The sequence below is a fragment of the Haemaphysalis longicornis genome, unplaced genomic scaffold (genome assembly GCF_048455015.1).
Source record: "Haemaphysalis longicornis isolate Haplotype H1 unplaced genomic scaffold, Haemaphysalis longicornis Haplotype H1 scaffold_5, whole genome shotgun sequence".
In the NCBI taxonomy this organism is placed as follows: domain Eukaryota; kingdom Metazoa; phylum Arthropoda; class Arachnida; order Ixodida; family Ixodidae; genus Haemaphysalis; species Haemaphysalis longicornis.
Window position 1 is genome coordinate 193,894,745 of NW_027526385.1, and position 25,618 is coordinate 193,920,362.

A 25,618-nucleotide genomic window follows, 5' to 3' on the forward strand; every position below is an offset into this window, starting at 1 on the left:
CTCTTACTTTGAAGTTATCCTTCCCTCTATGATTATATTTAATCCGCACACACTGGCTTATTCAACAAAAAAGGAAAAAGAAAATTTAATAGATACCTGGGGATGACTGTGTGATCCCAAGTGAAAAGTGCTGGGAAGCCATAAGTTCTTGTGTGTAACCGGTGTACTACCTTGTTTACAGCCTTTCCCGGCCTGTATATAGGTACCCATTGAACCAATTATTATAGACTTAATAGTTGTAGCCAAACTGATGAGGAATCTGAAACCTTCTTCCCCGAGATGATCGTAAATTCCTAAATGTCTAAATACTGAATAATTACCGGTTGTTATCCTGTCGAAGATTCTTTTCCATCTCTAGAAACTTCCATCATACCGCGAGATTGGAAAGTCGGGAATGTGGTTCCTTTGCCCAAAACAGGTAACACTCGATCCCACAAACTACAGACCCATTTAACTCTCCAATGGATGATGCAAATTGTAGAGCACCCTATCGACAGTCATTAATTCCACTTTCTTGAAAGCAATTTTTTTGAAGCACCAACGACATTTCAAAAAAATTACTCCTACGAGACTGAGTTGCTTAGGTTCTCAACTGACATTTTGCCATCGTTGATCGTTGTTATGCCATTGACGAAATATTTATCGATTTTCCCAAGGCACTTGATACCGTTTGTCATTAGCTACTACTGTAAGTTAAATTGCTGAATGTAGTATTCTAGAATGGTTAGAGTGCTTTTTAACTTACAACACCTAATATGTAGCTAAAAATAATTTTATTTCTACGCAGTGCTCTGTAACCTCTTGTGAACCACAGGGTTTTGTCTTAGGAGCTCTACTATTCTTAATTTATAAAAAATGACTTGTCGAACAAAACATCACAAACTATCAAGGTTTCCGTCGGCGACAGCGTTATATATACAGAAAGTCTTTGTCTCTATGACCAAAGTGTACTTTATTCTTATCGATATCAGATTTCTACATAATGAGATACATGATTAATTTAGCTGAATACAAGTAAACGCAAAGAAATCCGAGGAACTCGTCAGAAACGTAATACTGCAGCGTGAATTTACATACTCAGCCACGTCCCCCTCACCAAAGTATCCTGTTACAAGCATCTTGGCATCTGTATATAGGTCGTTTCATGGCAAGCACGCATGTAAAACATAACAAGTGACTCCAATCTGATGCTTAGTTTTTACTGCGAAATTTCGCTCTTGCTTCAAGAGTCGTAACGCTTATTTTATATAAAACATTAGTTATGCCTGAGCTCGTCTACGCGTGGTCAATTGGGGACCAGCCGGTAAATTTGCTACTTATTGATATCGAAGCCACCCAGACTCGCTCCGCACGCTTCATATTACCTATTTTTGCACTGCTAGCATAACTTCCATAAAACCAATTTCCACACCCTTCCAATACCCTACAAACATTTAGGGTGTTCAGTATGTGTAATTACATCCATAACTAATAACAGGTGTGGAACACCAAGAGAAAACATTGGCCGCGTATCTGCTCCTTTCGTTGCAAATTTCGTCAAAAGACAATAGTCTTTGTAGACATTTGCCAAGTAAATGCCCCTCTTTGCTTTCCCGCTCACCTCTAATGCTGTTCCTGTTCCGCCACGCTCATCCCAGGGTAAACGCACTAAAAATTTGCTCAAGGCGATTTGAATTTCCCGCGTTCCAATGCTACAGGCCGGGTTCCTCGATGCCAGCGCTACAGTACGGCGGAGACGCGCGTGATTCGAGGCGGCCGACTTCAAGGTTTATGGAAAGGCGTTGCGGCGCTCCACATGCGTTCCAAGCAGAACGTGGAACCTGGCTAGTAGAACCTTTCGTTGCTGTTGCCGCGTGATTTCTCATATGCCGCCTTGAGGTGGCGCGGGCAACAGCAGGCGGCGGTTTTCTGCAGTAGATGTAGTAGAATATCATTTGCTATCGAAAAACCACGCATCCATAATTTTTTTCATAAAGGAACACTGTGTATTATTTTCGGTCTCATATTTGCGTAATGTCTTGTTCATGTTCAACAAAGTTGATAAGTATGAACATATAAACCGGGATTAGACGCTCACATTTCGCTGTGAGTATATAAGACTATTGAGCATAATGAATTTTACTTTGGCCGGATGGCTGAATCGAGTCACAGACAGACAGACGGACAGACAGACAGACAGACATACAGACAGACCAAAAGTTCTGGGTTTAAGTAGCCAAAGAAAAACTATCGTCTTTAAAAACATGTAACCACCTCCCAAAAGCCTAATCACACCTATAAAACACCATTTTAGCGCATTAAGGGGTACACAGATAATGTGCAAAAATGTGTTGAGACAACAATAACAAAAAGCTGTAACCACTTTGCACAACTTTTTTCTGCTTTTGAGAACGGTTTGACGAAGTAAATAATTTAGTATGTGCATTCGGGGTATTATAAGATGCGACTGCATCTCATTCACTCGCCTTGTCCCTCTATACCGCGTTGTTGTTGCCGTCCACACCCCTTCCCATTCTCCTCGCCGCGCGAACTGTACTCTCCGCCACTCACCCCCTCTCCTCTCCGATACCGAACACTCTCTCGCGAGGGTCATTGGATTAGATTAGATTCGATTGGATTGGCTTGGCTTGGCTTGGATTGGATTGGATTGGATTGGATTTGAATTGAATTGGATTAAAGTGGATTGTGCTGGATTCTCTTGCGTCATAGCCGCGCCACGCTGCGTCATAGCCGCGGCAGGGGGTTCACGGCATGTTTCACGCGATGGGAGAATCAACCTAACGGAAACAACAACGGAACCCCCTATGCGTCGCATCTACACAGGGGTTCCCGCGAGTGGAGGTGGGAGAAATTTTTATTCTATACTCCTCAAAAAAAACTATTCTCATTGATAGGGGCAAACCATGTACATAATACACAAAAACCATGTAATCATTTTGCTGGACTCGCTACGCAATTCTTCACTTACATCGGTACTAACAACAATAAAACTTTTTGGGGCGTACCACTGATTGGTGTGCTGTATATTTATTGCGTAACACATTTTATGTCATAACAATAATTGTATTCAAATTTGAAGGGAATCGTAATGCTTCGGAAGGAGAAGCTACGGCGGTAGACTTTAACGCCTTCAAAAATTGATGAGGTGGGAGGATTTAAAAGTAGGTATATAGCCTTAACAATCATCACTGTAATGAAATTACAAACCATCATTTCATCCCCGTTCAACACCCTTGAGAAAACTTAGGGTGTTGCAGTTGGACAACACCCTTTACGCCACACAAAAGGGGTGTAAACCTACGAATTAGGGCGTTGGAACATAAGAAAAGGGTGTGAAGCTCTCACCATCCACCTTATTACAATTATACTACCATTTCGTAGGCGATAAGGGTGTAACAAAGTTTAGTATGTAGGCCTTCAGCTACTCCCCCGTGATTTTGTTCAGTTTTTAGCACAGACGAGAAACGTAGGTGCGTCCTTATTCTTCACAAGCCGAACTGGGGCCGCTCAGGTGCTTAAAATGGCTAGCTAATGTTGCCAAGCTTGGACTTCTGTGCGGATTGCTTTTCGTACGCGTAATAACAGCCGAAAAAGACACCGTGGCGCAGTTTGGGCTGAATCTTCGATGATAACTTGATGCTTCCAAACCCGCACCAAGCGAAATTTACCATTTGACAAAAAACAGTGGCCGTAAAAAAAACCCTGATGTATAAAAACAAACCCTGGTGAACTTCGTGACCAGAAGGTGGTGCTTTGTAGGCTTCAAGCGCACTACGCTCCTTGCGACGAAAACGCTAGGCTCGAGAATTAAGCAATGACAGGTTTCCACGAAAGCGTCGGTCTCAGTTGCATCACCTCGACAGAATACGAAGGTCATTGGGCTTAGCATACAAATCAATCACTTTGTCTGCAAATGAGTAAATGGCTCCGTTGTCCGTCAAAAATATTGCGTCGCAGGAGCAGTTGGGGAGTATGACGAATGGTTCAGAATGCGTGGCGCCGTTTTCTGGCGATGCGCGACGCAGTGCTGGACGCGATGGCCTTTTTCTTGGGGTTTGTGCAGACCGTTCCCACAGTTTGTGAATTTCATCAGCTTCGAAGCGAAGTATCTGTTTATTATTTATTAATCGGTGATATTAGTTCATTGAGCGTGTGTATTAGGGCCACTACGTCTAGGTAGGTACCCGCACGTCAGACATAGTGGTCTCTTTCCTGAGGGCCAGCGGTCGCTGTTAAACGCCGTGTTGGTCACGGCGGGCTTTATTGCGTCAATGTGTCGCCCGTGTTATTGTTATTGCAGTGCTTATTTTTGCAGTGGTTATTGTTTGGACGCATATGACAGGTACGCAAGACGTCGGCCTGTGGGCGTGTCGTGGAGATTGGTTTTAAATGCATCGTTCGCACCGTTAGAGAGTTCGCTTTATTCGCTGCAGTGGAACTTCCCAGATTGACTGTTTGTTTAGTTTGCCCTCGCTGGGCTGACAAATTGTCCCCTTCTTGGACTGAGGGCTGAGGGAACCACACATGAAGAACTTTATCAGCTCTTTCAGCCTCGCGTTTTCCCTTGGTTAATATTGCATTGTGTGGCAGGACAGAGTGGAGACGGTCAATGAAAGGGGGTAAAGCGATCTATTAAAATTATTTGCATAGCGTACATTACAGGGCTCAGGCAAGCTGCACACCCAACATCTCCCTCCTCGTTGTCAGCGTCATTGCTTGTACGCCATGGAGCCATGGGGATTGACTTGCAGCGTCCTGTGACATCATCCCCCGGTCGACGGTGACCGTCCCGGTCCAAGCCGGGGCGAGCTGAGAATTGTGATGCCAATGGACAATGGAATAGCAATATACACTGAGGAATCATTGGCCGCCACGGATGACGATGGCGTGCTTGGTGATGCCTGGCCCCGCAATACGGATGTCTTGAGCGGCGACAAGGGGCGTAGGTTGTCAGCCGCGTCGGAGGAGAAGGCTGGGGACACATCGTCGGTTCGTCTCGTCGCGGCTGGTCTCGGCAGGTCTTCATCGGCGTCTCACGGGCTTGGGGCACGGGGCGGGAGACGTGGTCGATCTGTGGTCGCGGCGGGGCTGGGGCTGCCCGACATGGCCCACGTACCAGCGCCGATCGTGCCCAGGCCGAGACGGCGCGAAGCGGTGGCCAAGATGATGATGGTCATCCCGCACACTCCACCAGGTGTTACGTGGCGGAAAAACAGAGATGAGACGAACAATGAAATGGGGTGAAGCGATCTATTCATATTTACATAGCGGCCATTACATAGCTCGCGCAGGCTGCGTCTCCCACATCTTGCTCCTTGTCGTCAGCGTCATTGATAGTGCACCATGGTGCCATGGGGATTGACCGCAGCGTCTCGTGACAATATGAGTGCAAGGCAACGAGAATGATTAGAGAGTCAGTCGAGATAAATAACTCGTTTCTCTTTGTGTGTGCATGTGTTTAACTGTAATAAACATTTCATGTGTTTGAGTCGGGAAGATACAATTAGTGTCTTTGTACCGATAAAGTGGTGTCTGTATGCAGCGCATTATACAGCAGTGATAGTCTTAAAGACATGAGTGTTTAAATGGTGTTCTGTAAGTGCACGAATGGTTACACGATTGCTTCCCTCGGTGCTTGCTTTGCTTGCCTTTTATCCGTTTCTCTAAAGGACATTATAGACGAGCTGGTGCGAATCACGGCAGCATCTTATTTTTTGTAAGGGGGTTTTTTAAGTTGCATTTTTTTGCGTATAGCCGCCTGAGCAGCTCTGAGGCAATGATTTCTGGCCCAGAAATCACCGCCTGAGTGGTGCTCATAAATCCAGTTAGACTATTCGAGCCTCGGCTACGATCTTCGCGGCGTGGTTTGTTATTTACCCCCACATGAATTTCTCCATTTCTCCAGTTTTTTGTTTTTTGAAGTTCATAGCTTACCAATGGCCCCATCTAAGCACTGGATAAAAAGGCACGCTGTGAGGCAACGGGAGAGCTGTATCAAGTGATTCAATCACAAGGAACTAAGAAGCTGAAGGGGCATTGTTTGCATGGTTATTCCTCCTTACTTTAGATTTATTCGTATTTATGTTTATCCCCGAAGCCATGGTTTCTTATTGTAGTTCATCAAGCATTGTTTGCAGGTGTTGTGCAGTCTCACTTAGCAATACTATGTCGTCCGCGAACCACAAATGGCTCAAGTACTCCCCATTTATTCCTAATACTATGTTGTCCCGGACAAGCTTGCTAAATACACCCTCGATACACTATGTAGATAGTTTCGGCGGTATGGTATCTGCCTGGCTTACTTCCTTCCGCATGGGGAACTTATCGCTTTGCTTGTGGATGGTTACCGTGCCCGTGGATTCTTTATATGTCTTCTGGAAGTCTTATCTAGGTATCCTCTATTCCCTGGTCTTTTAGTGCTTCGAGCACGGATGAGGTGAGTACGCAATCAAACGCTTTGTCATAATCCATAAATGCCATGTAAAGTGGCTTAGTGTTATCTTCGGATTTTTCTATCACTTCATTGATACCATGATTGTGATCTATTGCTGAGTACCCTTTCCTAAATCCAACCTGCTCTCTGGGTTGTTGGAAATACAGACGGTTACCTGTACGGCTAACTATAACTTTCGTAAAAAGCTGGTACACAGCAGAGAGTGGGCTGATCGGTCTGTAATTCGTGAGGTCCTTAGGATCTCCCTTCTTATGAATCAGAATAATGTTGGCGTTTTTCCAGGCTATGGGCACTTTTTGAGTCATCAAGCATTCCGACAACAACAGAGCGGGTTTCTCCAGAACAATATCTCCCGCCTTCTTCAAAAGATCCACAGTTATGCCGTTGTCACCTGCAGCTTTTCCACTTCCATTGACTTTGAGAGACTTTCCTACCTCCTCTTTAGTTACAAGTGGGACATCGCAAGTTAAGCTAGTACTCTCAGCAGTTTCCCCTGGTATAACGTCGCTAGCACACATCGCGGTGTAGAATCGTCTGCTACTCTTATTATCTCGTGCAAGTTGTGCGCTATCTTACTCTGATAGTCTCTGAGTGCGTACATCCTGAATTTGCCGACGGCTAGCTTTCTCTTAGTTACTTTCAAGCTTCCCCTGATTTACAACGTTTTGTCGATTACTGCCATGTTGTATGCATAAATGTCGTTTGTTTTACTCCTGTTAATCAGTTTCGACAGCTCGGATAATTCAATCTGATCTGCCGTACTTGACACTTCCAGGTTCTTACGTTTGGCAATTAGTTCATTCGGTGTTTAGTTAGTTTTGCAGTTTGTTCTTCACACGTTACTTTTCCCACAGCTGCTTTTGGTTCACTGACTGCTGATCTTAGCTTGGAGTTATTTTAAACTCCTGCGATCTGGCTCTGACTTCATGCGGGGTTCCTCAGTTTTCATGAGTTTCCTCTTTTCTCTTTTGAGATTAAGCCTCAGCTTCAAATCAACTACGATATAATAGCTGCTGTGAGTCTTACTTGGGACCTCTACGCCTTACACGATACCTGGGTGGTCACTTAAAAGAAGTCAATTTTGTTTTTTGTTTTTTGCTTTTGTTGCAGCCTCCGGACTTTTCCATGCCCATTTACTATAATTTAGTTTGTAAAAGTATGTAAAACTACAATGGCGATGAGTGTGAAGTAGTGTATATTATATTGAAGTAGTGTATAGTGGCTGTATATTACAGCCAATAACGCATATTTGGCTGCGAGGACCCTTATGCTAAAAGTGAAGATGATTAAACAAGAGTTGAAAATGGAGCCGATTGAGTATAACAGCGCTGTGGGCCTGATGGCATGATCCCGCGATGGCAGTGAGGTCTTTGGCGCATGTGATGAAAATGCTCACTGCCATCCTCACTGGCATCACGTCGCCCTGGTGTCGCACTTGATGCGAGATGAGAGCTAAAAATCCTATGTCAGCGAGGTAGGCTAAAAGGCATTCACTTCTCATCGGGGGTTGATCAGATAAATACAGTGATGGATGTAAGGTGATAGAGCAGGTGTATAGTACGGGGAAGTGTCGTTTCCTTGCATCATGGCAAGCCGAACATTCAATTAACACATGGAGAACTGAAATCCCTTATCCGCACATCTCACAGGCTGGTGGCAAGGTTCCGTTTAAAAGATATGAGTGTGGTGTGTGTTCGTAATCTGCATATCGATATTTCTGGGAACCTGTTCCGCTTGTTTGTGCTCTATGTGCCTATTTGTGGGTTCGAAAAGTGCAGTTTGTTTTGGACTTGAGTGTCCCGTTGTAGCTGCCAGCGCCTCCTCAGCCTACTGCGAACTAGTGGCTTCATGTCTAGGTTGGGAACATCTGGAATATCCACAACACTGCGGAGAGCAGCCACAACGGCATTCTTATCAGCAATTTCATTTCCAGAAATTCCGCGGTGTCGTGGTACCCAGCAAACAGCTTAATTTAATTTTGAAGCAAAGGCAGACATTGCGGATCTGATCAGACAATTTACATTGAATTTTGTAGTTGGTTTCTCTTAATGCAAAGCGAATAGTGCACTCAGAGAGTCTGTAAAAGTAATCGAGCTAATAGTGCACTTAAAGAGTCTGTAAAAGTAATAGAACTGTGTATTCAATTTTGTGTAATGCGTTCCACAGTGGCTAAAATACCGTGTGTCTCTGCTGTAAATGTACTGGTATTTTTGTTCATTGTCTTAGGGTGGTAAAGTTTGCGTTATGTGCGCCAGATGACTCAGAAGAAGCGGACTTGGAGGACTCTTTGTAAAACGTTGAGTAAGGATATTTGTTTCGCAGATGTTGGAAGTGTTGCAAGATTAGTTCTCTGAATGCATTTTTTTTGTGTTAATGGCGCCAAAAGATGAATCACAGGAAACTGGAGACATTTCCCAACGAGCAATGACGTCTGTAATTGAAGTTTTTTGTAAGTTGCATTTGGATATTCCAAGTTCATCAGCTTGAACTTTCACTCTTAATGAAAAATGCATAGGTACAGACGGCCGAATTAAAAGCAGGGGCATGGCACGCAGAAATGTCGTTGACAATAAAAGAAGGCGGTAGGATTTTAATGGCTGTCTTCACAGCATACATCTGATCTGTCATACTAATAATCTCTTATAAGAACTGGTTGAAGGCTACAGCACAGATGAACTACATATATTGGAACTGCAATTTCACTTCAAACATATCGAAGGCGGTATTTCAATGCTGTTTGGCGGCGTTTTCTTTGATTGTAATTGTTCTTTGCAAAAAAGGTTAGCAGCTAAAAGAGGCTACTGCAACAATATTTCTTTAATCGAGGATTTTGAGGTTGAAGAGCAATACACCTTCCATCCCAAATACACTTTTGATCACGTAACGCAACAAAAGTGTTAGGCACTTTTTTGCAGGTTATCGGGAAGTGAACGTGCCCTGTAAGTTGCCCACCGCACCTTGTCAGATTGACGAGACTGCCGGCAATGGCCGCGTCCTTGTAGAGGCCGAGGAACATGTGCGATGGTACTGTCTTGGTCATTGATCTACAAATATCATCCACGCTCTGAAATGGAAAGATTGACGGGAATAAAACTTTGAACTGCACTTTCCTTCAACATTTATACAAGCGATGTTTGGTTATCAGTTCTTTCTAGAGCCGACGAATTGTTGCCAAAGAGACAACTCCTAAAGCAGGGTGTTCTTTCTTCAATTGTGTACCTTGGTAGAGATATAAACTGCATTCCAAAATAGATCACCCTTCTTCCAAAATAAAAGCGTTTTCATTAAAAACAGTAACTGTTGGACCTCTGGGTCCCCCAGCTGCGGCGCGATGCTCAAAAAGTAGAGCGCCACGTCTGAAGTTAATGGAAGCTACTAGAAGAAGTGGCGCGAGCCGACGCAGCCACATGAGCATGCGACAGCTCGTGACAAGCGTAATGAAATGATGATGATTAGCGTCATCTGCTACAAGGGATGACAAAGAGGAAGTCACAACAGTCTCCCCCACCGACAGATGACTCTAAGTGACCTCCAAAGGTTTGAGTAGCAGTTGGGAACGTTTGACTGTAGTGTCGCTAAACAAAAGTTGAGTATACTCTAATGATGCCCATTTTGTCCACCGATGAGTTTTTGCTAACCGACAGAGCTATCTTGTGTGCTGTCTTCCAACGAATAGCACTGTGCTGTCTTGTTTGCTAAGTTTGGTCGGATGTGCATCAGCTGGCATCAGTTCTGTAACGTCCAAACAACATTTTCTTCGCCATCGGTATTTCCACTGCCTAAACACTCTATCCTTGAAGTCACTCGCTCCGTGAAGGTAAGAGTGACAACTGTTTCTGAGGCATGGGAAGCTGCTGAGTGGGGAAAACGTTGCTTGCAGGTGTCCATCCTTTGCTGGAGGGAAGGTTTTGCCTCCTCTTCGTTTCCTCACTAAACTTCGCAGCATTTTGGTTTCTCCACGTGTGTTCATTGTCTGCCACCCGTAAATTTGTATTTGACGCTTCACTTTGGGCTCGGTATAAAATCTCCTGTCTTGAGCTTTCAGCTTTTTTCTGCGTGCCTAGGCTTTGGCGCCTCGATGGTGGATTGGTGCTCCACGATGACGTGACCGATGCCCCGTTTCTTGAACGAAGACGTGTCCAGCTGCTTCTTGTACCGAGGCATCAGCACTTTTAAAGTTCCGGAATGTGAGCAGAGGGGTTTTTCCGGCGAAGACATTCCTTGGTCTCGCGGGGCGTCTACAACAGGGTCGTTACTGGCTGGTTTACAGAAATTCATGGAAGCTTCTTGGACGATGCATGTTTCTTTTGCTTTTGTATTGTTTCTCTATTAGTGGCGGCTCCTATGAGCGGATGGTTCATACACATCGGATTTTGCGATAGTCGGTCTGCCCGTAGGTAGCGGTTTTCCCCGGATTGAAAGCGGGGCTTCAAAGTCGCTGTTATAAGCACAAGACTCGAAGTAGCTTGAAAAGGTATCCCAATACTTTTCGATAGTGGTTGGTGTGCTTGTGCCGATGTCCGGTTTACTTTATTTAGGGCGTCGCGCTCTGATTTCGGCAGCACCGAATCGCTGTCTGTCACTCGTCCGTCTTGCGTCTTGACTCTTATGCTTTCAACGTCCCAGAAATGATGGAAAGCGTTCGAGACCACTCCATGTTCGACGGATGATCGCAGCACAACAGCACTGGCACACTGAATGACATCGGCTGCTACCGGCAATGGCCTTGTACAGTCCATTCTAGTTCGGTTTCTACGGCTTTCAGCTTTCCGTGCACAGCTTTTAAAGTGCTGGTTACCAGATCTCAGTAATATTCTGCCCCAAGGAAGATTGCAATCTGGTTTATCCTCCACTCCTTGTACTGAAAGGGCTGCGTATCCAGGTGTATTTTGTTCATTGCCGCTAGAACTCTCTCTCCTGGTACGGGAATATTGTTACGGGACTAAGGTGGGCAATGCCTAACAGCCCCTTGACCGAAGAACGATTACGACGACGACAACGTTCGTGGCGAGCATCTTGTGCGAGCTCTGTGTCATGGCCGCTATGCCCATTCTGTAAATAGATCGCTTAACCCCATCTCATCGTTCGTCTCATCTGTGTCCTACCGCCACGTAACATTTTGGTCGAGGTGCGGGATCATCCCAATCCTGGCCTCCGCATCGCATCGTCTCGACGTTGGGCGAAATCGTCGAGGGACCGCCGGCCATGTCGGGCAGCCCCAGCCCACTGCGACCTGCATTCGACCACGTCCCCCCCCCCCCGTGTCCCCAGCCCGTGTGCCGCCACTGAAGACCAGCCGATACAATCCGAGAACATACACAAGAAGACGCCGTGTCCCGAGCCCTTTCGTCCGACTTGGTTCGACTTCCGCAGACGGTTCGTTCCTGCTTGAAGACATCGCTTCTCTGGGGCCAGGCATCAACAGGGACGTCATCTTCATCTGTCGCGGCGGGCAAATCCCCACTGTATGTTTTCATGGCATCGCTCACTTCATCGCAATCCTGACGAGGCCTCGGCATCGACCGGGACGGTCGCCCTCGACCCGGGGGGTAATGTTACGGGACTAAGTTGGGCAATGCCTCACAGCCTCTTGACCGAAGAACGATTACGACGACGACGACGTCCCTGGCGCGCATCTTTCGCGAGCTCTGTGTCATGGCCGCTATGCCCATTCTGTAAATAGATCGCTTCACCCCATTCCATTGTTCGTCTCATCTGTGTCCTGCCACCACGTAACAATATTTTCACTGCATACCGCGTCCACTTCCAGCGCTTCGATAGAAATTTATTTGCGACCGGCTATTTTATTTGCGACCGGCGCTGAGCATAAAAGGGTCCTAAATGCTGCTCCGCCGATACGTGGATAGAGACGTAAACAAATAAAGCAATGAATTAGTAGCCACATCCTTCACGTTTTCTGGTAAAGCAATGAGTGTAAGCTGAGAACCTATAAATCGAAAACCACGGATTGTTCCCGCGGCGCGTTTCCGACTCTATTCGTCATTATCATTGCTGTATGCGGCGTGCGAGAGTTCCCCCTCAAAACGCTTTTCTCTTCAGAGGTGACAACTCCAACCATTTGTGGTTTTATATGCCGGTGTCTGCCGTCGGCTACTGCGTCACGAGCACTGCTTTTTTGCACAAGCTCTTTTGGCCTTCTACTCTTGGGAACTTACAAAACGGCAGTGGTGAGCGCTTGCAGTTTAGAACTTTCCACTAGCCATATCGTTTTGTTGGCAAACTGCTGCGCTTCGGCTTCTTTTGCTTGCTTAACAGGTCTAGTCGGCCTAAGCCATCTGTGTATTTAAAAAAAAAATTAATTGCGATGCGGCGCCAGAGTTGGGTCGTTGGAAAAGGAAATATGTGAGCCAAGGATTCAACAGTCCGCTCGACTCCTGCTTGAATAAGCACCCCTGTGCTCTGAACCGATGTCGATTGCGCGGTCGGCCCGGCGTACGCCCGAAGTAGTGCGCGATACCGTAACACTTGCCCCTGGATATTGGCGAAAAATTATCAGTGGCTTCGCTCGGCTATGCCAGGATATACGTAGCGTGAGCTAAGGTTCAGCAATCCAATCCAATCTATTCCAGTCCAGTCCAGTCCAGTCCAGTCCAGTCCAATTCACTCCATTCCAATCCAATCCACTACAGTCCAGTACAGTCCAGTCCAGTCACTGCTCCTCGCGCATGCGCAGTACGGCTCTCCTGGAGTAACGCGAAACAGTTATCAAGCGGCCGCGGCGCAGCGTCAGACTTGGCTACCGCGCAACGGAGGCGCACAGCTGGGCACGCGCCGGCGCCAGTGCGTCTGCCACGGCTATGACGAGACTTCTCTGGAATGTGCCGACCAGCGAATGTGCGGACCCAATTCTCTACACACCCGTACTCCAATCCAATCCAATGGAATCCAATCCAATACAATGCAATGCACTGCAATCCAATCTAATGCGATGCAATGCTCTTCGCACTTGCGCAGCACTGAAGGTCCACGCGAAACTGCTCAACATCCTACAGTGTAGCTTACGCTAAACAAACATGAATTCCGTTAGTTTACTCACGTTTTGTTTTTACCGCCTGGCCGCACCCCGTTGTGTTATCTGTGTTTGAAGCGAAACGAGCGTATCCTTCGCTTTTTTTTATATGCCGTGCACGCTATTTCAGTTTATAGGGAGCGTGTATCGCCATGTCGTCATTGACTTTAATCGTCATTCGATCGATTTTGATCGTCATTGTTCTCGATCGCATATGACCATTCTAGAAAAATGCGGAAAGGTCAATGATAGCAGGACAAATTCTGGGCCATTCGATTCGTCGACACTCGCCTACGCGCGTGACTTTGACTGCTCCTTCTCCGCCTAAGTATGCTTCGAGTTCTTAGCGCAGCACAAGATCGTTCCAACAAACTATGATTTCCAAAAGAAACCTGCGTCGTATTTGGCTACGTGGCAGTATGACGCAACAAACGAATTCGCGAATAGGACACGCAGAACATGCAACTTAAAAAATTAGCAGTGGCTTAGATCGGCTATGCCAGCATATACGTAACGTCAGCTAAGGTTCAGCTGGGTATTCTTAGCTTTCCTGGCTGTCTAGGATTAGCTTGATTATCATGCTTACTGCTGCTTAAGGGACACACTCACGGTATGTGCGTTATGTGAAACATTTATATCTGTCAAGCGGCTCCGGCGCTGCGTCACCAATCACCCCAGAGCTAAGCTGGTTCCACAGACGCACGCCGGTGTCGTTGCGACGCACGAGCCATCGGTGCCACACCCGGCCACCCCTCGCATGATCGTTAAGTGGACCGGGCCGCCACGTGCGCGACGGAGGTCGGTGAAGACGCTGGGCGCGTGGGGTGTGCGATAGACGCCGGGCAGCGAGCAACGTTCTGTGCGCCCTGTTACGTCACTGCTCCTCGCGCACGCCCAGCACGGCTCTCCAGGAGCCACGCGAAACTGCTTAACCTCGGCCAGTGTAGCTCACGCTACAAAAACCCATAAAAACAAGAGCCTGCCATGATTCGAACCCGCCTCGTCGATGGAGGGCACGCAACGCACGAGACCGCTTCAGCACGAGAGATAAGGCGAGGTGTGGTGAAATTACGCCTATAATAGGTTAGTAAGGGGAAGCCCCCCCCCCACCCTTTTTTTTAACTAGCTGGTCTGCAGGGTGTTCAATTGAACAGTTCCTCAATATCGCTTTAAAATTGCTGAAGCTTCCGCCATAGCTCATCACCACCGATTGCGCTTCTTGGGAAAGAAAAAGCGGCGGCAGATATTTGCCCGGCTGCTACAAAGCTTTTGTGCTGCGGGAATGTGCCCCCCATACTTGTGTTTTACACTACACTCTAGACACTTTGGCCGATATTGATTTCTTTCGACTTACATTGCCTTCCGCAAGCCTTTTGCTGCGCTTAACTTATCGTATATTTTCTACAAGCGTACCGGTCGCACCCATATATTCAGTTTGCAGCTCCATCGAAGCGGAGGACCGACGCTTTGTAAGCTAAGATAGGGTCGCATTATAACTAGTGTTTATTTTTTTGGGCTTCATATAGAACTTAATAAGTTTATTAAAGTCTCCAAATTAACAAAATGCAGCCGTATGGATCCCGGTGCTAGTCTGGCCGGGCGCAATTATCGCTCCTCGACCGATACCCGACCACCCGTCGGTCGGCTGGGTCGTCCGACCGGTTTTTCGGGCCTTCGTTCGGTGAGCGAATCACACTACGCACTCTTTCGATCGGCCGACGTGTTTGTGTCGCCGTCGGCGTAGCGGGGCAAGGCGGTGGGCAAACTGAGTATTCGGCAGGCGACGCGGCGTCGGCGTCGTCTCTTCGTATAATATGACTGCGTCACAACTACGGCGGCTCAGTGGCTATGGCGTTTTGCGACTGAGCGCAAAGACGCGGGTTAGATTCTCGGCCGCGGCGACCACTTTTGTGATGGAGGCGAAAAGCAGAAGCACCCGTGTGTTCGAGATTTCTGCACACAATAAATGCCCAGGTGGTCAAAATTACTCCGGAGCCCTCCACTACCGCACGCCTCATCGCCTGCGTAGCGTCGGTGCGTTAAACGCTTCAATTAATAAAACAGTGTAATAACTAGAAGTAATAGAGTAAGAAGTAAAATACTGAAGAAAAAATAGCGTAAAACTGGGCTGCCATAAGCGCTAATTAACCAAACGTTCCGCTGCAGTCCCTCCGACGCTGAGCAGGCGAAGCTGCTCTTTGCCCCAAGTGCGAGAAAGCAGCCGTCTAACAGCAGCATCTCTGCTTCGTGACGTAGACGACAAATCGATGCCGTACATGTGTTTAAATAAAGGTCTCCTAAAAGGCCAACGGCGGATAGTTGGCGGACTGCAGTCGTTCTTCGTATGGGCTCCTGCATATCCAGCTCGTAAGCACGGTTCTCTCTATTCTTCACGCAATCAAAGTATATCCTGATAATTATGATCAAGTGCTGAATCACCGGAGGTCAAGATTCGCCCACTCGGACCATCCAGTCATCATAAAAGGGCCTCGGACAGCCCGTTTCGCAGGTTAGGCCTAGTGACCCGGCGGCGTTCCAAACAGCGAGTTGCGTCTACCACAGCTGGCGTGGCGGCGGCTGCCCGCGTGGCGGCGGCTGCCCGCGTGACGGCAGCTGCTTCTGTCGAAGAGACGGCGCGTTCGCAACAGGTACCGTTGATGCTCCAGGCTGGTACCTCAAGGTCTTCCCCGAAAATGGAAAACGAGACGCCGAAGCAAGGTGGACAGGGCAACCAGGGCTTCGCCCAGCCGCTCCCTCAAGGTACCGAGGATGAAGATGACGAGATCGCTATGCAAGAGTACGACGACCCTACGCACGACGACAGCGACGATGGATGGCAACGAGTCGTACTTTCCAAGAAGAAGCGACCTACGCGAAATGAACGGGTAAGTCGTCCACGTATCAACCTTCAACTGAGACCACTTGCTAAGATCCGCATTAGAGAAATTCCACGTCGCGCAATAGCCAATGCTATAGGCTATACCGCTCCCTCCGCTGAACTCGCCGAAATGGCTGCAGTGACTCTCGATGATGCCGCTAACAGTGCTCACATTGCCCTGTATAACGAAAATCATGCAGCCAAACTACTTGAAATCGATCACCTCACGTTCCGCCAGTACGGGAAAGCTGAGACAATCGAAGTGGTCATTGAACCCATGCAGTCTCACAAGAATACCATTCGATGTGTTATTCAAGTGGATCCTGCAGATAGCTATGTAACTATCTTGAAATGGGTGCGTTGCGAGCAAGCCGACATCATTCGAGTCCAAAAGATTGGCAAATCCAACAGAGCTATACTTACTTTTGACTCTACAACTCTGCCTCGGGTTGTGAAGTACTACATGGAGCTTGTACGGGTGGTGGAATACCACCCTAAACGGATTGTCTGTTTCAATTGCCACAATTTAGGTCACATGGCAAAATTTTGCCCATCACCTAGTGTTTGCAAGGAATGTGGGCGGTCTCACACTGACACAGATGAGTGTGAAGAAACAGTATTTTGTGTCGCATGTAAGGAGGTCGGCCATCTCTCGGTCAGCAAAGTCTGTCCAAGCCGCCTCCCGAAAGTGGAAGAGAGATCAGGGCAAAAAGATCACAAATCAGATGCTACAACTGATTTCCCTTCAACCAGCTCCTTTCGTCCAGCTTCCAATGAAGTGTCTTGGGCCTCAAAGGTGGTTGGTCGAAATAAAGATAACGAGCACTCTACCACTGCCGCTCTCCCATCTACTCATCCGGTCATGGTCGAAAATGCCAAACTTAAGAAATACCTTCAGGATCTCCGAAATGAATTGCAGATTCTAAGAAAAGAGATGGCAACCATTCACAAAAATATGCCTCGCAGGCAGTCGGCGTCTCCGCAACCACGGAAGACTTCGGAACGGCGCAGTCGATCGCGAGTTTCCCGCCAAAAGTTAAATGCCACCCAATCCACGCCAGGCACCTCGCCGACGTACATCACTGAGCAAACGATGGTGCAGCGGGAAGCGAAATTGAAATTTGAAAGCGCTAAAGAATGGCAGAAGGCCTTCAGTGGCATCTCTGGTTTACAAGACCAGTTCGACTTGCTAAAGGAAGAAATTCAACGAGTTTTTCAGCTGATTCAACAGTCTTCTCCGCAGGACACCCCCGAAGAAGCGAAACAAAAGAAGAAAAACTCCAGTTAAATGTCAACAGCATCACTCGATATTCCAAAACGGCTCATTGTGCAATGGAACTGCCGCAGTTTCGCTCAAACTGGACCCCTCCTTAAGCACCAAATTTTAAATCTACAGCCCCTTGCTCTACTTCTACAGGAAACTAGAGGTCCTTGTAAAATACCGAATTATGCCTCTTTCACTGATCCCAAAATTACTCACTTTTCCAAAGACCCTTCTAAAGGTCCTACTGCCTGTGGACAAGCAGCAGTCCTTGTACACAAGTCTTGCCAAGCAGTTCAACACCACTGGGATGGTGCGAGCAACAATAACCGTGAGGTAGTTGTCGTTCGCATCACTCCTCCTGGAGGAAAACCTCTCTTAATTATTTCTGTCTACTATCGTCCCCAATGCAGTTCTCGTAACCGTGGCACTTACGATTGGTTGCCACATATCCTGTCCCTTAACTTCTCCGGACCAATAATCATAGACGGGGACTTCAACGCTAAGAGTACCCTTTGGGGTTACTTAACTTCGGATGTACGCGGTAAAAACTTGGAACAGGCCATTGAGTTCAGCCAATTGCAGCTGCGTAATGAACTTTTCACCCCTACACGCGTCGGCCTACATTCTTAACAAAAGGACACCACGCCCGATCTTACCTTCACTACTCCGGGTATAGTCAAAACATGGCAAACTGCCACCTGCACCTGGGGAAGTGACCACTATTCTATTTTGCTGCATCTCAATACTAAGAAACTTCGGCCCAAGCTCAAATATTCAGTAGTGAACTGGACCGCCTTTCGGAATTCATTCAATATGGACTCCATTTCCACCATTCGCGACCTTGTCTCTTCTATCACTACAGCGAGGCGGGAAGCCACTGAATCGGTGTACAGCACTGTCGATGTAGCGCACCCGGACCACCACATGTATCAGCTACTGCGTACTGCGGAGCGACTCACTCACCGGTATCGTAGTCAAGGCAAGCGGCACAGCGATCTTATGAAACTGAAGAAACACTATAAGGTCATTCAAGAATATCAAAAGATTTTACAGACTGAGAAATGGCATCATCTCTGCAACCGCCTAGGTCAGGAAAGAGGCCTGTCACATCTTTGGGCCATTTTTCGAAGCCTAAGCGGTAAGGCAAAAGCAAAGCTTCCAATTCTTGAAGAGTTGTGCCTTCAGTATGACTACCCCGACGTTGAGGAGGTCATTATCACTACCCTTTTTCCTCACGCGACTACGGATCGGACTTCACTTCAACCCCTCCCTATAATCGACATTCAAGAACCCCTTGAAGATCTGGACCTTCCTTTTACCATTAGAGAACTTCAGATTGCACTGAGTCAAGGCAAACCAAAATCAGCCCCCGGTCACGACTTGGTCACGTGGCAAGATCTTCGAAATCTGCCGCATACTGGACAACAAATTCTTCTTGACATCGTGAACAATTCATGGGATACAGGCCAAGTTTCGGAACACCTCAATACAACTATCATTCACCCCATTCCAAAGCCCGGAAAAGATGCTCGTAGGCCCGAAAATCTCCGTCCTATTGCCCTAACACCGACCATATGCAAATTAATTGAAAGATTGCTACATAATCGAATGCAACACCATCTTGAAAGAACTGGCTGGTTCCACCCCTCACAAACGGGTTTTCGACCTGATCTCGGGACCCATGATTATCTATGGTTACTGAGGAGAGTCATTAATCGCACTTCCCGAAGGCACTTACCAGATTTTGTACTTGCTCTAGACATGCATAAAGCTTTTGATAGCGTGAACGAAGAAGGAATCCTGAAGGAGCTTGCCCTAGCATTCCCAAGTCGCAAGGCTCAAGCTTGGATTCGAAATGTTCTACAACATAGACCCATACGACTAAGTTGCCCAAGGCATGATCCAACTACATATTACCTTGATCGCGGGGTCCCTCAGGGGTCCATCCTCGGGCCTATTCTCTTCAACCTTGCCATGAACAGAGTTGCCCGGCAACTAGAAATCGACTCATCTGCTCGGTTTGCCACGTACGCTTACGACATTGTTGTCTGGACAGAAGCGCACGACTATCAAACCAAAGAAGAGATGCAAATAGAATTACAAGCTGCAGTTTTTAGCTTGATTCAGACGTTATCTACTTTTAATTTGGACATTTCTCCTCAGAAAACCGAACTTATCAGCATCGATGGCAGACGAGAAACGAATCTGTCTCAGACCATCACTCTCTGCATCAAAGATACTGATATCACGTCTAAAAATGGCACTATACGTCTCCTTGGCTTGAGACTTGGAAGCTGTAACAGCCCCCGCAGTTGGATTCGGCATCTCCGCACAACTTGGCCTGCCACGATGCACCTCGTCAGTCGAATATCCAACAAATACGGCGGTGCTCAACAAGCCTCATGCCAAGTGCTAGCAAGAGCAGTGGCCCATGGCCGCATTACTTATGGGTTCCCTATTTACGACCTCAGTCCTCGACATCTGCAGGACCTAGAAATCCTCAACAGATCCTTGATCCGCACTATTGCAGGTCTCCCACGCCACACTCGGATTGACCTTCTTGAACAGGCCATACCTCTTCCTCCGCTTCAAACATTATATGACGAAACGGTCTCACGTCTTCAGAAACATCTAGAATGCTCTCCGCAAGGGAGAGCAGTTGCGAAATGGGACGGGCTAAATAGTGTCTTCGATCCAGAGCCCTTCTCCGGAGGCATTCCTCCATGGGAACGTCCTCCTGTAGGAGTAATGAGAAAACGCCCCCGTCTACGTGTAAATCGAAACGGCAGGGAACTTCTGGTTAAAAAGATATGCCAAGACAAGGCAGAAGAGGAATTAGACATCTACACTGACGCAGCCGTCTATGAAAGCACAGCGACCATCACCTGGAGATGTTCCGATGTGCCTCTGCTTAGCGGGTGCACGACAAATTACCAATGTATACGGTCTTGTTGAAGAAGCTGAACTCTTCGGCATCCTTGGAGCTTTACAACACCTACAAAATTGTGTTTCTAATCTGCCGTCTCGAAAATATCGCATTATCGCCGACTCACATGTTGCACTTCGGGAACTAAACCATCCCTTTTCATTAAATTCAACGGCCACTACAACACTTCGAACTATTCAAGAGTTACGCTGCGAAAATGTTCAAATCCGCATGGTCTGGACCCCGGCTCACACCTTAGGGACCACAGGTAACCACATGGCACACAATGCTGCCCGGGAGTGTATCTTCAACCCTCCCATGGCTACCTCTTCGGTCCCACCACATAACGAGCCTGCTCCTCCACAACCGGATGCATCCCTTCCTATTTGGCCCCAGCAATACCGACAGTACAAGATGATGAGTAGGAAACGGCTGCTTGATGCATCGCCACCAGGATTCATTTCTACTCTCAATTGCCCGAATAGGCAAGGAGAAATCTTTGCTAATAAGGTCTACGCGAACTCTGCCTATACTCCGGATATCATCCGTAAATGGACTCATCCACATAGGGACTCTCCCTCAAAATGTCCATTTTGTGAATCACACACTGACTCTAACCTTTTTCATTTAATATGGATATGCCCTCACTTTGTTCGGGGTCGAGAACAACTCCTCGCCTCCCATGCCCTCCCAAAGGATGTGCAAGAACACGTTCTAAGAGTTCGGAGCGACACCACCCTACTTGAAGGAATTGTGCGGTTTTCACTACACAGTGGCCTCTATAAGGTTGTCTGATACGTGAACGACGATCCCTTCTTCAATGTGCCCTTTGGAAGAACTTTTGTCCAGTTTGTGCACATTCACAGTAGTGCCCTTCAGTGTGTTTTTTTTTCTCTTACAAACTCAATGGTCTACGTGAACGCCGGTCCCTTCTTCGGTGATCAGCAACGTGGAATATCAGCAACGTGTTGCCCAGTTTCTGCAGCTTCACAGTACTGCCCTTCAATGTGTTTTTTTTACTCAAGAGCGCTACACAAGAACTGAATACTATCACCTTTCGATAATATGTAAGCCCTCTCCCCACCCCCACCCCTTATTCCCTTTTCCCCGCCAGGGCTTCTTGCCTCTTTCTCATTAAAGCCTATCAATCAATCAATCTCCTAAAACACGCAGGAAAAGGTGGAAAGAGGGTAACAAGCTTGCAAATAGAGTGTGAGCTGTCCGCTACACGTAAGAATTACACTTGGCACTGCTGACGTTGACCGCCACACCTAATGACCGCGCTTGTTCATTTATTGAGCTCAAAACGGCTTTTAGGACTCCTTTATTCTACAAAAGTGGTAAACATGCGCTTCCATGTTCCTAAGCCTAAAGGGGACATGAAGAGAAAACCAAAGTTCGGTTCATTCGAAAGATTGCCTTGTTAGAATCCTATTGACACCACGCTTCACACACACTTCGCTAAGATAAGCTATATAATTAGGAACAAAGGGAAGGGCCATGAGACCTACTAGCTCATTTCCCGCAACAGAACCTGTGATGTCATACCAGCCAGCTCCGCGATTGGCGGAGGCCGGCGAAAGCAAACGCAAATTAGGCAGAGGTTATAAGCTTGCCGAACGGCCCATTTGCGGCTAAATTTAGGGCACACTCTTTTTATACCAGTAAGAATGGGGGGATAAGCAGTGGATGTTACGAAAGCTCACATAAACATAGAAGTACCAATGCGTACTGTTGTAGGCATGTGCGCGCACTATGCTTGTTTTAGCTGTACAGCAGTCCACCGCTTTCGAGTTGTCTTACACGCACTGGCCGATTGGCATTAGCGGCTTTGTCTTACGTGAGCCTGTTTCTCGAGGATATTTCATGTTTCACGAAACGGTTACTTTCTACAGCAGCAAAAACAAGCCACGTGCAAATACGGTCAAAAACAAAAGCAAGGGCAGACAACGGTCTATGAATGAGTATGGTAGCGCCATCTGGGAAGACTTACTGCTACAGAGCTGCAACCGAATCAGTCAGTGCAAGTTTCTTCGTATACGTGCGCTCATGACTTCATTGCTCACGTCCCGAAAACGCGGGAGAAACAAATTTTAGCTTAAATTGAATAATTTCTCAGTGAATAGGGCATCATTTGCTGCCGGACAAACGCTGGGAGCACTATAAAACAAACTTGTATTTTGTCCTCTTGGCTCCTTTAAAGCAAGTTGTGATTGAGTGTTGGACCGCACCTAAGGCGCCGTTTTTTGTAAACTAGGGCAACATATATCTCTACATGAACAACCATCCTTCAGCGTGATGAACGGCAACCGAACGTCTCCAGTTGCCGGTTGTCGTCAACGCCGGGCTTCCATCCCAAAGCGGTGTTTGAATCTAGGATGCCGTTGTCAGCTATGAGATCATTGTTCTTTATCTGAAGGGTACGATTATCTCATTGCACTAAATAAAGCGCTTAAAAGATATGAAGACATCGGGTGCCAGAGCCTACGATAGAGACTAACGCCACTGCGAGAAGTAGCTTCAGCACACCCACTTCGTATCTTCGCAAAGGCAGGGTTTGTGAGTCCACAAATATTGTTCTTCAAGCAGGATTATTTACCAAAACAAGTATTTCATGAGAATCTTAAAGGGGCCCTGAAAGGTGTGTTGAGCACACTAAATGCTCTAACGCAATCGTTAGATTGGGTCGTCAACGTCAGCTGTGCCAAGTATTGCTCTTTTACGTGCAGTGGAAAGCTCACACTTTTGTTGCAAAGTTTTTCGCTTTTTTCTCACCCTTCCCTTCGTGTTTTTGGAGGCCGCCATATTCACATGTTACGTCATCGATTCCCAGATGATCGTCATGGGCTAGACATCCTGCTATGGGGCGGCTTTTTCACGCACCTCCGGCAAAGAGATGTGTCGTCTGCTCAGCGTTGGCTCTCCGGCTGATCTGCCAGCGGAGGGCCGGAGTGCTTGGACATTTTACGCCAAACGAAACAAGTGTAAACAAACGCTTAACCGCTTGTATTGAATGCAACACGGCCATAACACGACATGGATATTAAATTACGTGAGTACGCACGATAAAGAAAGGTCGAAGCCCCGTGGCACTGATTTCGTGCAATTGCAGAGAACGCCCTGAGCCGAATGCCCCGGGTTTGACACATACATTTGATTCAAGTTCAAAACAATCCAGAGATGCGTTTCGAACGAACACAACGTCACAATATGCATTAGAAGTCTTAACCGCGATTGACAGACGATCGGTTGCCTCCTCCTGCCCGTCGTAAATTCGGCACTCACATCGCGCCCGGTTTGCGGGGAAGAACAGCAAGTAACTTAACTCTGGCGCGCAGGCCGAGAAGGCGTTTAGCAAGGCACACTGCACATACCCCATGCGAGGTTGAGTCGTACGTCGCTCGAGAAAGAGGATCCAGAGAATGGGAAGCACAATCCACCCGCAGAAGTACAACGTCGCATTTCATCGCGAAACGAGCGCGTCCACAACACACAGGAGGCGATGCACGCACGCACGCACGCACGCACGCGCACACACGCACGCGCACACACACACACACACACACACACACCCACGCACACGCACGCACACACGCACACGCGCACGCACGCGCACACGCACGCACGCGCACGCGCACACACACACACACACACGCACGCACGCGCGCACGCGCGCACACACACGCACGCGCGCACGCGCGCACACACACGCACGCACGCACGCACACACACACACACACGCACACACATGCGCGCACACACGCACACACGCACACAGAGAGAGAGCTTCGGTCGCTGTCTTGGCTTAGCTGCAAGCTCTGTTACGACAGTCAGCGATAGTACGACGATACAGAGCTGCGTGAGGGCGACGGCTAACCACTTGACGTATTTAGAAACACAGGGGCAAAGAACTTGGTTCATCGGAAGCAAAAAATCTTTCCTTCATCCCGCGCTACTTGCAGCCATGCTGCGGCCTCACGTGAGCACGGTATTTTGCTGCTAATAGAGAGTTTTAGTACAGCGTTTGTTGCCTTTGCTTTCGCTAAACGCTAAATGTTTGCGTCCCGCTACGTAAACACCGCGAGTGGAGTTTTAGTAGAGCGTCTTATCACTTTTGCGTGGCGACATCATAGAGAAATAAAAAATTAAAAGAGTGGACACACGCGCTTATCGCTGCCGAGTGGCCTGACTCGCGCACCTTCCGGCAGTCGGCGCAAGTGGTAAAAAACCATATATTTAAAATTAAGCTAACACACAATATTATACTTTTAAAATTTTGTTACACATTAGACTACACATTTTTATTTGTGTAGTAAGTTGAATAGCTGTGAATGTAAATTTTTGTGGCTTCTTTGCGCCAAGCCTGGCCAAGCCGCAAGCGCAAGCCGCCACTTTGCTCTTTCGGCAGCGTTTGCACGTGCGTTTCTGCAGCCTTGTGCTAACCTCGGTTGTTGAGAAGGAAACGCCTAGCGCTTTCTTTGCGACATCGGTTTAGCATCCTGAACGAAAGGTGAGACTTTCTTTTTTAAAGTGCTGGTGTGGTGTATCATGTTTGCGTTTCCTTGTACTGCAAACGCTGCGAGCACTGCGTAACCTCAGGGAATCAGGCATAGCTAGTGCTGCGTCTTTAGGATAAGCGCTTTGGAAACGACCCAGAAAGGCGTAAGACACCATTTTTTAGCCGGCCGTAAAGGTATTTTAGGCAGGTTGTGCCGTTTCATCTAGCGCTGAGGGATGCCAGCGGTACGCGCCCGTCGTCGCACGTAGCGTTTAGGTGCCGCAAACGACGGCGGTGAGTTGCGGAAGTGGCCGGCCGGCCGGCGGTCCGTAGGCGAAGCAGGCGTTGTGCGCTGTGGCTGCACTCAATTACGTGAGCCGCAGGCTGCGTTGTATTATACTAGCTAGCCATTGCTAGCTTGGCCAACTGTTACTGCTATTATGTATTATGGCCATGATGCGCTGCAAAGCCGTCCGGGCTAACGTACACGGCGAAGTAGCCGTATCTGCATTAATTTGGCTTATCTGGGCATAACCAGCAGCCGTACACTCATCGTAAGTTTTACACA